This window comes from Anas acuta, chromosome 1 (assembly GCF_963932015.1).
Source record: "Anas acuta chromosome 1, bAnaAcu1.1, whole genome shotgun sequence".
Lineage (NCBI taxonomy): Eukaryota > Metazoa > Chordata > Aves > Anseriformes > Anatidae > Anas > Anas acuta.
The window spans coordinates 188,589,695-188,603,568 of NC_088979.1; positions in this window are offsets into that span (position 1 = coordinate 188,589,695).

A 13,874-nucleotide genomic window follows, 5' to 3' on the forward strand; every position below is an offset into this window, starting at 1 on the left:
TGTCTAACAACCCTTTCAGTAAAGAAGTTCTTCCTAATGTCTAACCTAAAACTCCCCTGGCGCAACTTAAGCCCATTCCCCCTCGTCCTGTCACCATGCACGTGGGAGAACAGGCCAACCCCCACCTCGCTACAGCCTCCTTTGAGGTGTCTGTAGTACTAAGAAATGGTGGCACTAAGATACAACTGACTTCAGTAGACTTTGTTTTTGTCCATGGTGTTTTCCATAACACTGTTGCCTTTGGAGTAGTTTCAGTCATGGAGTGACCTATCAATATCTAACTTTGTTGAGACAAATCTTCAGTTGTGCTTTTTATGCTAGGTTGAAGCTTGAAGCTGACGTCATTTTCACCAGTCTCAAAACGTAACAGAAGCGTTTGTGTTAATAAATCTTTGCTTGCATTCAAGTTCTCCCTTCCTGAAGGTGAAGAACTGTTCATCAGCACTCTGCATCTGGTTGCGATTTTCAGTGTGCTCAACTCAAGCACGTCTGGAGAGGGGCTGAGGTGCCCTTGGCTCTGCTGGAAACATGATGTCACTGTCTCAACAAGATGCTGTAACGCCAGCGAAAGATCAATACTTTGATGAGGAGCTGCTGGCTCAAACCCACGGCAATATTTGATAAAGGACTGGTTGGAACACTTTCCAAAGCATTTCCCGTGGTGTGAAACTCCAGGGACCCGACTTGTCTCTCTGCCTTGGAAACTGAGTTGATTCATTTGTAAAAACATGTCTGCCAACCTCAGATAACAAGAAAAATTGCACCTTCTGTCCACGTGAGTCTTCAACCTTTCAGGTATTTCAATAGCATATTTGTGAAAGAAGTGCTTCAAATACAAATTAATATTCAGCAGGGAAGGGAGGAAAAGATTTTAGCTTTTTTCCTGCTTCGGATACCAGACAAGCCCAGCACTGTATGACTGCACACCCCTGGAAGCTCCGCATGGCACAGAGTGCAAGGACTCGCAGCCTCCCAGGAGCTTCCCTGCTAAAGAATATTGTGCTCTGGTCCTTCCACTCGCTCCCAGCTGCCTTCCATGCCAGATTTCAGTGCCAGTGCTGTTGGCTGTGTCCGCCTCCATCTCCAGCTGGGACCGACCAGGACAGCCACGTGCCCGTGGGTCAATGCGTTGTGAAAGGCACGAGAATTAGATCTCCATTGAAACGAGCTCAGCTCTCCGCTGAGAAACAAGCCTAAGAAGAGATTAGAGTTGTTCAGAGCGCTAAAGCCACGTTGCTTTGGAAAATGTCATAATTAGTATACAACAATCAAGGATTATACGACTGGTGAGTGAAATGGATTTTCAGAAGGGCTGGGCAAACCATTAGACTGTTTCTGTCCTCTTCATGCCGTCAGATGGCTTTAGCAGAAGGACTGTGTGGATGTCCTGTCGTGCAGTATAAGCATCCTGTCATCTGATGGCAAAATATCACCTTGCAGCTTCATTTAATCCTCCTGCAGCTTCATTCAATCCTCCCGCAGCTTCACTCAACCCTGCTGTTGGCCTGAGTCCTAAATTACTCAACTTGAGGGTTTGGATGCCCACTGACAATTATTTTTGTGAAGGTGTTTTTTAGTTGAGGGAGAAAATAATGACTCCAGTAACCTCAAAAAATAAGGAACAGGGAAAAAGGAGGGTTTGGCATCATGTCCATCATTACCATCAGTTTCACGGTAATAAAAAAAAAAGTGTTTATAACTTTTGACTTTTAATGGTCTGTTTATACTCTAGTTGATGAAAACACAGTACCTAGTGCAGTTTTGAAGTAGTTTGAATTGTTTTAGTAGAAATTGCTTTTTGGTGTTATCACAGTATGCATATCTGCCTTGACAAGAGGCAAGCTTAACAATATCAAATCACTTCTATCATATTTATTCAGGTCAAATTTATGCAAAAATGTTCCCTGGTTCATTCTTGTGTTCTGGGGTGCCAAAAAATAGAACTCATATCCATTCTAGCTTCACTGTTATATACCGCTACTGAAACATTGATTGCTGCATTTGAATTGTAAGATCTTCGGCATAATTGACATAAGTCCTGCTTCATCTTTTTTTCTTCAAACCTAAACAAAGCAGAACCTGCTTTCATATGGAAAAGATCAGGTCCTCTACATCTGGGATGCATTTGCAGCCTGAGTACCTACTTCACCTTAAAAGAATTGCTCAGTGTTTGTTTGCTCTTTTGTTTCTTCCAGCAGTGAAGCCGTATGATCTTTTCTTCTAGCGGAAGAAACAGGCAAGCAACTTTGTCAGTGCTGTTGTGAAAAGCCTTTCATAGCATTCATCAGCTCCTGTGAACTTCAGAGGAATTGTTCGTCCCTTTCATACTAAGGAAAAAAGATCAATATCTGAGAGACCTCTTAAAGGTGGAGAAGTCCTGGAGACACGAGCCAGCAATAGGCATCTTTGGCACCCTGAGTGTTTCTCCTTCCACACAGCCTTTTTTCCATTGCCACCTGCCCATCTGAACGGCATTGCTATAGATTTCTCCCTGGCAGGCACACTTCCATGGGCACATACACAGTGCCTGGAGGAAACTGAACCTAGGTGGTAGGGTTTCATGCTGCTCTAAGAAACACTGGTTCTTATTAACAGCTCACATACGGATCCCATGGATTTTAAGGACTGGAACCTTGACGAAAGACTTTTTTTTTTTTTCTTTGGAATATTCTGATAACTTTTAAAGCATCCACAAGAGCAGTCTTGTGTGCTTTTAGAGGGATGATTCGGCTTCATGACTGGGTTCTTTTCTGTTACAATTAGTCTACTTCATTTATCCTCTGTCATGTAATGAAATGAACTCATTGTAGCATCACTGTGTAAGTGGCTCTCACTGCTATTTCCTATGGGATCAATCTAAGACAAAAATAATAATTCCTTTTACTCTCCCTTGTATGAAAGCAGCATCAAAGCCCACTGTCTTGGTTTTAATTTACTGTTGGCCAAGTATTGTACTTTCAGTGTGCAATTTCTCCTGTTGGAAGGAAGCACACAGATCAGGAGGGTCTTCCCACCTGCAGAAGAGGACCCAGGGAGTGCCTTCCTTGTCACCAGTGTTTCTATCCATTTCATGAGAATAAATGGGGCTTTGTAGTTACAGATAATGCCTCTTCAAGAAAGAGCAAGTGTCTCCTGAGGTTGCTATTAATACCTCATTATGAGATTATAATAAGAGGTCTCCCTGGAGTCTGCCAGCAAAACAGCTGTTGGAGTATGAATTGGTGCTGCTCAGCGCTCTGATGGTTTACTAATCTCATTCGTAAGGATCAAGCCAATTATCATTTTGCAGCATGTCCAGGTATCAGTCAGCTGAAGATCAAAGCATTCTGGCCTGATGTCTGAACCTGACTTGTTTTCATGTCAGCACGGTCACTGGGCAGTTCATGTGAGTCCGCATTTTTGGAACCTACCTACTTTGGCAGCAGCATTAGTGCATTAGGAGCTTATTATGTTTATTACAGTAACTGCAACACTGAGAGCTTTAAGATTATCTTGGAAAAAAAGAATCCATGAAAGGAGAAAGCTGGTCCTTCATGAAGTTTGAACAGCATACCCTACTGAAAAGCACACCCTACTGAAAAGCACACCCTACTGAAAAGCACACCCTACTCCATCTGACATCCAGAAGTGTTGCACTTAGGTGTAGGTGGACAACGGAAAGAGGGATTTCTGCTTGAGATGACTAAAAGTTCTGTATGTTAGTTTATCTGTGGCTAAGATTTTTGTCAGTTTGTATCTTCCCTGCACATGCTTTCTGGAAATTTAGCAAAAGAACCTTGATTTAAAAAAGGATCCTTCCTAATTCCAGCGCTGTGATAGCTGTGCCCATACAAACCATATAAAAGCTGCTGGAACGGCAGTAGCAAAGCCGGTGCCAAACACATTGGGCTGTTTACTTTCAAGATAAGCAGTGCTGCGGGGATCTTGGCATAGGGCCCCCACTATTTGAAAGCTGAGGAAATTCCCACTGGGCCTGAGACCAAACACTTCCTTGCAGCCGTTTGGTGGGCTTTTACCGCTGCGGTGTTTGAAAACGCTGATGGTTAGCAGCCTCTCACTGCTCAGGAATCCAGCTGAGCTGCTTCACAGAGTGCTCTTCAGCTTTCCTCGGCTGCAAACACAATTCAGCCACTCCCAGCTGTGTTCTGCCCACTTATAGCAATGATTAATTTCTTTCCAGGACTTCAATATAAAAGTCATCTGCCCTGAGTGATGCGCAGCATTGCTGTTCCTTTTTGCTACATTTTTTTAATATCAAGGCAGGGGATGCTTGTTTTCTCACATTAGAATTTTCACAAATATTGTGTCTTCCCATTTCTGGTCTTGTGGCCCTACAGAAGTGGGCTGAAAACAAATCTATAGCTGAAAATTGCATTTTGTATGGAAGGGGAAGCTTTTAATCTCTTTATACAGGAGATACTACATATTGATTCATGCATAATTGCTTAATACCTAGTAATAAAAAGCTGTTTGTAAAGCCTGAGTACAAACTGCTTTCCATCCTGATTATTCATTTTTCACCAGTTTGTTGTTTCTAATATTGTTTATTCTAGGCCAGGCTCAGGGCATTGTAGGGACTAACACATGATAATGGCAGTAAAAGGTATAAGAGTTGATAGTAGATTGCAAATTTGGTAGGACTGGTGGTTTCTGCATTTGTCCAAAATTAATGTGGGTGCCAAAGGTAGCACCCCCTGGTTTCTCTTGGCAGTTACACTGCTGCAGTTTAGACTAGTGCTTAACCATATTCAGAGGCCAACTGCACCACAGCTTGAGGAATTAAATAATATGATGATTAAAAATATTCATGTAAAGCATCCTGAAATATTGTAAGAAAATGAAGAAAGCTTCTGCAATTGGAACATGTTCTGACGAGCCATGGAACTATTTTTAAAGTTGCATCATTTTGCATCTGCAAGAAAAAAAATCTGATGAACATCCATTGATCTGACGAAGGCTTTTGGCTACTCAGATATGGGCTGGATTTTGGAGCATGATGGAAGGACCTGACTGCTTGAGATAGCAGCCTTCAGATGCCAGAGAGGTCAATAGAATTCCAAGCCAACCAAAATGAACCAAAATGAACAGTAACAAATGGGGTGAGTGCATCTTAGGGACTGCATTGTTTGTGCTATCTGTGCATTTTTGCTAGGCAGTGCACTGAAACAATCAATTGCATTTATTTCTGAACTACTCCAGTCTACAAAAAAAAAAAAAAAATCACGTAGGATTTGATTATGCACTAATAGCCTCCTGTAAACAAGATATTTAGTTTGTAGGATGATTTTCTGCTTTTACTATCAGCTTTCAAATATTGATGACTCCAAGGACAATAAAAGATCATGCGCTAAAGTAGAAAATAAATTATGTCTTTCAAATTCATTGGTAGACATAAACTTGATTTGATGTGCTTATGGGGTTTAATTACTGTATCAGTGTAAAAGTAGCTTCCTGACCAAATTAAAGTGACACAGCACTACTGCTCTTACTCCTGTAGGAGTCAAAGCTTTTAAATAAAAAACACATCCACCAATGGATTTCCACTCATGGAAAATTGCCATGAGAGGATTCTGTGTGCCTGCTCTTAATGTAATGGTACATGTATTAAACCTCTGTATGGACTCTTTCTGCTTTTAGTCAGGTTGGCTAAATGCTTATTGTTCCAGAAGCACTGAGTGGTAGGCGTAGTTTGGATAGATGATGCGTAAGAGCCCAAACAATTCTAATAGCGGGAGCTAGAACATGTGAAAAGGAGGATGGATGATATGATCATACTTCAAAGATACCCTGGGAGCACTCCTGGCTGAATGCACCCTGCCATCTGATGCTCCTGGTTCGTGGGCACAGGGGTCAGTGTGTTAGCTCCTAGCCCTTGCAGCAGCAGCTTCTTTGACTGAGATCATGATAATGATGAAAAATACTGTGATTTCACAGAATTGCTACTTCATTGCTGTCCATTAAAACAGATACCTGTCCAATAAAAACAGACGTGAAAAGAATCAGAGTTTCTATGTGATTTATACAAGGTGCTGGAGAAGAGTATTTGTAAATATTTATGGTACAAGTGGATAAATAAGCAGAAGGGTTTTGTATTATAGGTGGGTCAGGGGAAGAACAAATCATGAGGTAAGTTACACAGCCAAATACTGATGCTACAGAGGGTGTCTCTGTAGATTCACTCCCAGATGGGTGAATGCAAGATTTACTTAGGCATGATAATAGCTTCACCATTGCAAAAGTATTAAAAAAAAAAAAAAAGAATATTTCTATTAGGTGTTAAAGTTTTCTACACTAGCTGCTGTCTCTTGACAGCACTGAGATACATCTATATCTACATCAGTTTAAGGCCATTATAATTCAGCCATCATTTTGCTTGAAACCTGTTTGGTTTGGGGGGTCGTGGTTTTTTTGTTTGTTTGTTTGTTTGTTTTTGTTTGTTTGTTTTTTTGTTTTTAAATATTTTTACTGTAGCAGGAACTTGAAACATAGTCATGAAACCAGGGAAAGGCCATCAACTCTGAGTTGCTCTAATGCCTTTGATACAAAGGAGGTATCTTTTGCCAGCTGCCCAGGAAGATTTGAAGCCTGGAAATTCGTTTGAAGTTCAAAGGCCAGTAAAGACGGGAGAGTTGTTTTTTTTTTTGTTTGTTTGTTCATTTCGTTTAAAGATAATGCTTTCTAAGTGGCCGAAGCTATTTCACCAAGCAGTGAAGATGATAAAACTATAAAAGCAGTCTGTCCTGATGACCCTGGGCCAGATCTAAGGTTTCTAGTTACAGTGTAACCAGGAATACATTAGCAATTTGGATCACAGCAGTAATTCAGTTTTGAAGAAAATCCCTTGATCGTCTCCATTTGCTGTGTTTCAGTTCAGTTCTGAGGACAGCTGTGGTTCCCATGAAGCAGATTCTGTTTGGAAGGAAACTAAACCAGAAATGTTGATCCAAAAGGGCTGCAGTGGTCTTCAGGGGCAATAGATAGGTTTCTTACTTATTTGTGGACTCTGCCACCAAAAGGTCTTCCAGTTTGTGTCTGTCGCTTTACACTGAGCATTCAGCCACCTATGTAGTGGAGAAATTTGGTGCAGGAAACTGGCTGACATCTAAACCAGGGTCAGTCTCCTGAGTCTCACAGACGGGAGATGTAAGGAGCCTTAGCATCATTCACTGTAATCTACAGATTGCACTTTCAGCAGGAAGAAAGTGTCTAAATGATTAGAAGTTCCCATATTTAGGACATTATTCCCAGTATTTATGTGACAAAACTTTGAGGTCTCCCTGTTTAAGACTTGTCAAACATGAGGAATGGCATTCATTTGCTTAAATCTTGGCAATTGGTTCTATTTTAAATGTTGTAGTGTATCCATTCTAGCTTCCAGCTGCTGCTTCAGAAGATGTGGGTCTTTTCTGAGGTCCTGTGTCATGTCTACCTGTCCCACACAGACATCCTGGCTACCTAAAGGCCTCTTGACTGGCATTAGACACTTTGTTTTTGGCAAATGGTACACAATCAGATTCACCACCCACATGTGAAGAAAAGAAAAAAAAAAAAATCAAACAAAAAACTAGAGTTTTGAACAATGAACTCTGAGTATGCCGTGTATCCAAACAATGCATTTTAGTGTCTGTCCAGAAAGTGGGGCAGGGATGGGCAGTGACGAGGAGGACTTTTAAGTTTGCTTTACCCGCAGGTGTTTATACCTGTCCAAAGAGCAAGTTACTTATTCATATACCTGAAACCAATTATAGGAGGCAATACTTTCTGTGAAAGCAAGCATATACCATACTCACTGTACAGCAAAATAGAATACCAGTACAAAGAATACTAGAAAGATTTTTAGGATTAGCAAATTCAGTCTCTAAAGAAGTCTAACTGCATTATACCTTAACTACTGTGATGTGTAAAGCAGTGGGTGAGGTGTTACCGTCGTTATCACCCAGTGAGTTTGGAAGCTCAGGTAAATGTTTTTTCACCATGCACACACATACACTTTGTACTCATAATTGTTCTCAGTGAGGGAAAGAAAGTAATGTCTTTCTTCAGTTTTACTTTGCCATTAGTCATGTTGCTTTTTATCTGATAGTTTTTGGAGAGACGTGTTGGCATCGATTCAGTTACGCAGGAGCAGTTTGTATTTTCTAACACAACTTGAAGCTATGTTGCTGTTGCCGTTGCAATGCGTGCTTCTCCTGGGTGCTGTTAGAGCTGCACACAATATTGCTTGTCTACTGAAACGGTGCATGAGTGTGGTGTTTTTGTGCTGGGGAAAAAAGGGAAAATGTAGTTTTTTACCTCCTACTCTTGTCCTGTTTATAGTTGGGCACTGTCAGCTTCTGCTAAGCCTACAGTTGAGTTTCTGGCTTGTACTGAGTAAGTCCACAGAGCACTTCTCTATTCCTCTTTCCCCACTTTATGTTCTATCCTGTGGTGTTTCAAAACGCTTCCTTCCAAAGCCAGATTGATTTGTGATGTTGAGATTATCAACCATATGGTATAGAGGGTAAGTCGCACATGTTTTCTCAGTAGCCAGTGGTTGCTGGCTGTGAAAGACATACATAGCATTACATTAGTTTCTGTCCTAGGAATTCTAGTCACGGTCTCAAAATTTGCTAAAAACAGCAAGAGGATGAAATGTTGTACAAGTCCATTTCAGACTGAATATTTATTTCATCACAATACTTCTCCGGTTTCTATTACAGTTGCTGTTTTGGCTCTTCATTTTACACCCATCCAATTGTGGAAGTTTCTCACAGCTTAATCTACTATGAATGTATTATTAGTTCAAGGCTCGTTATTACATTTCCTTTTCTAATCAAGGGAAAGAATCTGTTATTAACAATGTAATCTCTTTTCCTGATGGCTTGTTCTTATAGATACAACCATAAAAGCAATTGGCTTGAATGGTTCCTTTGCACTCAGGTTCTTTTTCAAAACACAGATTACTTCTAATTGTCATTTCTTATCTACAGTGATTTAGAATTATGTCTTTGAGTCATGATTTCTGCAAAACTATCCGCATTAAACAGTCTGGAGATAGTTTGGATATGATTGATTTTTCAAAGCTTTGCAGTGAAATTTGATTCATAGTTCTGACTAAATGAGCTGGTTGAACAAAACCCTGTGCAATCATTTGAAAATGTATCACTTTCATCAAAATTTCTATAAATTATATTTAGAATGACATGTAGACTAGTCAGCTCTAAAAATGTTTCCTCTAAGATGGCGTGCTTCAAATTAATTTGTCAGCCATTTGTCAGGCAAGACAAGCAGATTACAAATGTTTACCAGGTTACTCCTCAATTTTTGAATTTTCTTTTCAACATATTCCAAATTATCCCCAGCATGATTGCTTCCCTTTGAACAAGAATGAAGTCAGCTACAGCAAAGTTCCTTAATTATATTTGTTTGCTAGAATTAAATATTTAACTTCAGTTATGAGAAGATCCTCTTTGTTCTCTGTTGCCCTCATTTCTGGGTAGCTGTGTCTGATTTCATATTCTGTTCTTTCCATCTTATTTTGATACCAGAATATTAGAAAGAGAAAAATCCATTTCAAGTCCACATGCCTGCTGAGATGTCAAAAGGCATAGTGCAGAAATAGCTCTGCTTTGCAGATTTTATGCAAAGTATTGGCAAGTATCTGCGTTCCACGATCACTGATTCAGACAACTTCATACCAGCTGTCATCATCTTTGCTTCGGTATTCAGCTGAAAAACAATCAAAGTGAAAATTACTCTATTCAAACAAACTGTTCCAATCTATCTTTGATCTGATCATTCAGAATCTCAGTATTTGAAAGAAAATTTCAGTTGCATTTCTAAGCATTTTCTTCAAGTTTATATTGTATTCTTTTAAGATAGTACTAACCATGGAAAGTAACATCATTAATTAAATCACGTGGATTAAGTCAAACCTATATCCAGGAGACTATGCATTAGCATTTGAAGATACTAAAAAATAATTAAAAAAAAAACAACAACTCCCTTCTTCTACAAAAAACAAACAAACAAAAAAAAACTCCCTTCTTCTACCTTAAAGTCACTTCACTATATGTTTCTCCATCTTAAATAGAAAGTAGTCTTACTTTAGTTTATGAAGGCCACACTCTCTGGTGTAAGCCTGACATGGATTACAGCTGATATGGATTAGAGCCCTGCCTACCAAAGCAGAGCATCAAAGAAGTACTCTGGAAATAGGCTTTTCTTGAGAGAATCAAGGAATACAAGTTAAAATAGCTCAACCCAGGGGTATAAAAATGAGGATAGGAGAAAAGGCGTTGCTTTGGTGATAGCAGGATTTTTTATATGAACAGTTCTTTCATCCTGAAGCTCTTCTAATGCTTAGATTGGAGCCCACTCTTGAAATTTGCTAAGTGTCATGACACTGGCACACACATGTCCTGTAAATACCCCAGCAAGGTTATAAACCTTCAAAAAATCTTATTTTTCATATACTCAGAGTTTGTATGTGTGGTAGAGGTTACTACTGAACTTGATATGTAGTTTGATAATACCTGAACTATGAAATATTGTCTGCCCACCCAGAGGTACTGTCTCTTTGAGCTCTTCTTTTGCTTTTTTTACAAAACTGCACAAGGCATGCTCCAGGCAAATTCTACCTGGGCCTAGTAAAGAGCAGCTTTGAGGGACTGGAGACATCTGCAAGACATAGTTTTCAGATAGAAGCATGCTATTTTATTAGAAAAAATGATAAAATTGAGTGGTAGACAGAAGAGAGAAACATTTGAATATTGCCAGCATTGTTTCAATTCTGTTTCTTCAGTTACCCTTGCCTATAAGCACTGCAAGGAAAATCTACTTGTAATTTCATTGCTTCTTAAAGGATGATGTTGGACATAAGGGGGGTTTCACAGCTCCTGAGGGAGTCCAATTGAGGCTAATGATTAAAATAGGGATAAGGAGGTAATCAAAAAAAATACAGGTAGTAAAATACTTCTGTGTATATGTCTAGGTGGGAGACACAGCTATAAGAGCTTGAAACAAACCATGTTTAGTATTTTTCACAATGACAGGTAGTTTATACAGAGAATATGGAGATAGATTGGAGCTTTGGAAGAAAGGAAAGAATTTGTAAATTTCCATGGTTCAGGAATAGTACGTGACATTTCCCTTCGTGAGAAAAATTATCTTCTGGATCCATTCCCTCCCGTGTATCAACAACTTTCTCTCAATTACCTTTTAGTTTGAGTGAATAAAGGCTGCAATCATCCTTTCTGACAAGCCTTTAAGACTGCTTTTTCAAGATCATTTTCAACAGTAATTTAAACTTATGATATAAGCATAGAAGTGCTTGAAAATAGCTCAGGTATTTTTCCAGAGAAAGTGATGTCATTCTTTGGAACAGTGGTAAGAATATTCCACTCACTCCTTAGTATTTGTTTGCTGATGAGTTGAAAGGGAATTAGACCATTACCCAGTATTTTGATGTTCAAAACGAATTATTTTCCTGTCCTCTACTGCCTTTGTCTGTTAGTTTCCATTTTCTGAAAGTATTCCAATAGCCAAATGTGGCCTCTGAGTGTATGGGTGTTCTGTTGGGACTTGCATTGTGTACTTGAGAACAGAATTTGATTCAGGTGTAAGTACTTCAATCTTCCTGAGGAGATGCACTGAGATATTAAAAAAAAAAAAAAAAAAAAAAAAAAAAAGATAATTCCCAAGCAGCTATCTAGAAACTTTCTTAGGGTATTCTTTCTATGGAAGGAAAGAAATATTTTATAGTTACTAATGTGTTCCTGGTAAAAAACTGTGCTTCCCTCTTGCTTCCAGCACAGAACTGAGTAGATTGATAAAAATATGATCACTGGTGCACTTATGTGGCCGTTATCCAGCTTTCACCCTAGTTACAATAGTTTATATATATACTTTTTTCACTTTAGACCTTCCATTGTCTTAGATAAGATGTCAAACACAGTACCTTCTATTTCTGCCAAGGTATTACAAAGGGCATGCTTTGTAGTCCCTTGTGGAAAAAATTAGTTGCAAGGTCCTTAATAAGTAAACCTCCAAAAGAGTTGGATGAAAGCCAGATTACTGTTTTGCAACTTAGCTCGAGTTCGTAATGATTTAAATCAATGTTTTGTTAATGCAGGTCACACTGAAGAGCACCTGTCTGCTCTTGTTGATTAGAAAGATGTACCTGGTTAGAAGACTTCCTTAATTGATTGCCTATATTATCATGTAATGATCCTCTTCAGTACAACATAAAGTTGCTTGGAGTAAGAACTTTTTATAGAGATAAACGACCTATTATAAAATCAGACACTGGGGAGAGAAAGGCAGCTTTAAAAGTTATGTTGTTTGCTGTACATATAAAATAAATGGGTCATAGAGTCTGTATAAACCTGGTAAGTTACCTTGTAAGTTACCTTGTGTCACCTTCCTGCATTTTTTCCACCGACATTGTGAATGGTGCTTGCTATGCAAGGTATGATTGTTCCCGAGTTAACTGCAGCCCTTCCTGTGGCCTCTACGGACCTGCGAACAAAGTGAGGTCATTTGCAACCATACTATTTCTCAGGGTGGAACCCTGTCATCAGCTGTCTTCAGAGCAAGATTTTAGGCTATAAATCCTGCAGTTTACTGGCATCACTGCATCTGCTCTTCTGTCCCAGTGGTAATTGTAGGCTTATATAATAAGCAGCAAAACAATAATTGACACATGCATGCTTCAGCCTACAAAGTCAGTAGAAGTTCTTTCTCTATTCTAGTCAGGAAAGGAAATCATAAAATGCTAAAACTGAATGAAAAACAAAACAAAACAACCAACCAAACAAAACAAAACAAAACAAAACAACAACAACAACAACAACAACAACAAAAAACAAAACAAACCAAAAAAAACATTGTGTTGCCTTGTAGTTGAGCATTACTTTTGAAGGGCAAAAGCAAATGTTGATGTTCAGGGAACTACCAGAGAGTGCCAGAGCATAGCAAACACGGTGCTGTTAAGAGTTCCCGCTCAACATCCCTGTAGCAGTGCAGAGGGAACCCAAACCATGGACCAAAGCACCATTATGCTAAAATGGTGTACAAGCAAGAAATAAGGGACTTCTCCTTATCTAAACAAATAAGGAATGTGGATGGGGAACGCTGGAGGGCCTGCCAGTGATGCTAACACACGCTTATAGACTTTAAAGAGAGCTGAGAATATTTTATCAATTCTGTGTTTTACAATTGAAGGCTTTAGCATTAGCTAACCCCAAAATGGTAAGCAAGTTGGTAAGAACTAAAAGAAATAATCATAGGCAAGAATTGTAAAAACAATAAACTTTTTACCTCTTCAGCTAGCATGGGTCACAGTGTAAGAATATTGATTCAGGTGATTGTAGACTATAAAAGATTAGATTTAATTTGCTCAGTGTTAAAATTAGAAATAAGTACCCCTGCATAATATTTTAAATAAGCAGCATTATATGAATGATCTGTTAGTTCCTGGTGTGTGTCTGAGGAGGTCAACACTGAAAGAGGCTCTGTTGCATTGTATTAGCACTAGACTGTGGTTTTCACATTGCTGTTGTGGCTTGTAGAAATGGGCACAAATAATGGGAACAAAGCTAGATAGATAGGGTACTATCCAAAACAAAAAGACTGTTCCTGGCCCAGGGATATTGCGATCCAGGTGTAGGAGAAGTGGTAACAGCTGATGTAGCTGGCACAATGTGAAGAGCCAGTGGGATGTTAATGGCTGCTAACCAGTGGATTTGGCTGACTAATGCTCACAACAGACTTTCACAACAAGTGAGCTTTAATTTAAGCCTCAGCATAAAGAACTTTACAGGTGTTTGGGTGTTTGTGGGGGGATGGATTCCAAAATGTAAAGGACAATACAGTTGATACAGAATGGGAAAGGG